The sequence below is a fragment of the Bactrocera oleae genome, chromosome 5 (assembly GCF_042242935.1).
Source record: "Bactrocera oleae isolate idBacOlea1 chromosome 5, idBacOlea1, whole genome shotgun sequence".
Classification (NCBI taxonomy): domain Eukaryota; kingdom Metazoa; phylum Arthropoda; class Insecta; order Diptera; family Tephritidae; genus Bactrocera; species Bactrocera oleae.
In genome coordinates, this window is record NC_091539.1 from 35,485,070 (window position 1) to 35,487,025 (window position 1,956).

At 32.7% G+C, this 1,956-nt stretch overlaps 1 long non-coding RNA gene across 1 annotated transcript; it reads right to left on the reverse strand.

Moving 5' to 3' along the window:
- Positions 1-967: 967 nt before the first annotated feature.
- On the reverse strand, positions 968-1,588 carry LOC118682576 (uncharacterized). Its single transcript, XR_011396743.1, has 2 exons — positions 1,353-1,588; positions 968-1,290 (listed from the first exon to the last, which is right to left on the reverse strand). It is a non-coding gene; the product is annotated as an uncharacterized lncRNA (long non-coding RNA).
- Between the last annotated feature and the right edge of the window lie 368 nt (positions 1,589-1,956).

Consider the following 1,956-nt stretch of genomic DNA (forward strand, 5'->3'; position numbering starts at 1 on the left):
ATTATTACTTTTCGTATCCAGCCTTATTCAAATGGTTCCAAGCGGTTTTTTGTGCAATGTTTAGGTTTTGGGCAATCGTAATCGATGTTTGAACTCGACGATTACCAATATTTGAACGATTTTTTCGATAATTGGTCTTTCAGAGCCGTGGTGCATCTTTGACATCGAAATTACCGGAACGGAATCGACGAAACCAAATTGCGCATGATTGGCTGTTACAGTATCAGGACCGTAAACGCTATTTTCGCCCTTATTGAATAAAAATTGTAAAATATAGCGTATTTTCTCTTTGTTAGTGTCCATCATTGACGCGCGCTCAAACAAAACTGAATCAGCTAATTACGAAACTGTCAGAAAAGCTTTTTTAGAAACGTCATCTCATGTCAACGCGAGATACGGATTAATAACGCCATCTATTGGAAAAATAATGGATTTCTTTTTACTACACCTAACATAAAACTAACCTAATTAATGTTATTTTGTACAAAGAACTGCCAGCTTCACTTTCTCGAACTAGTTGAATTTCATCGTATCCATACCCAAATAGTGAATTCAGAAAGTTCACAAAAGGTAGTGACACTGAAAAATATCGACTCATCCTGCTTATAATATAATACTATCGATGTTGAAGAGAGACTATGAAATAGTCCAATACCCTTCGCTTTTGCTATCCATTATTTCCTTATTCCCAGGCTCTAAAAGTGGTTCATTTTAATAATATGAACTCAAATAAAAAGTTCAAGATGGAAATAACCCTTATTTTGAAGGCCTCTACCATAAGTTTCACACTGTAGAACCGGTATGAAAATGTTGAAGGGCCGTTACAACAAGACATTACATTATATGGATAAAGCCACTAATGAAAATGTTTCTTCATATTTAAACCAAATTCTCTTCGATCTATGTAGTATATCTATTCCAGAAAATTCGTTTATAATAAATGGCTTTCCCAAATGAAAGAAAAAAGTCGAAAGAAGAAAATATATTTCAGTTGACTAATCCATGAATCTAAATACTTTCAATAGCTCTTGAACGTGCTTTAATTCCTTCTTTCTCATTTCATTTATAAAATATTTTTGCCTTTATACAAGTACTACTACTCTAACATTGTTTGGTACAAAATAAAGTTATTTGGGCTCTGTTGCCACATTTCTTGAATAATAAATTGAGTCTGAAACACACAGAGTCTACTATAAACATAATTCCACTTTACTTGGAAGAAGATATCCATAATTGCAATCGAGTTAACTCGGATTTAAGTGCCGCAATGTTAAAATTTAGGCTATATTTCTGAAAAGAAACGGAATCATAAAATATTATATCATTCGTCGGTGGTTGTTAAGAATTTGTACCCCAGAATATGAATGCCAAGAAATTTGAACTAGAGGTCATCCCTATATTCAGTTCAGATTCAGGTATTGAGTTTAAAATCCCGATCATCTCTATTCTAACATTTTTCCCGCGTCGTGTGTAAATGCAATCTCTTCATGTTAGATAAAGATTTTTTGACAAGTTTCGTTCCCCATTTTTAAAGATTTTCCACAACTTCCACCTCCGAATAAGATTAACTCTATTAGTTCTGCGGTTCTTTATGCTTTATTTTTATTAGGGTAAGATCACACAGTAAAGACGCTTATATAGTTTCAAAATATTCAAACCATTGGCGAGAATATAGAGAGGATAGGTTAAAAGTTCATAACTCGCAAACTACCTACGACCGCTTTCCATATAACCGTTTGTTTCAAAACTATAAAAAATTTAAACTAAATATGGTATTGGAAACAATTTAATACATATAAAACTACCAATTTGTAGCAATTCTCTCTGAAAAAAATGTTGGAAATATATTCGCAAAGTCTCCATTCGCTTTTAAAATTTTGAGACATCTTAATAAAGTTAAGTTAGAATACCAAATTTGATACCAAAAGTGGCTTTAAGGTTTGCACCGAATTCACA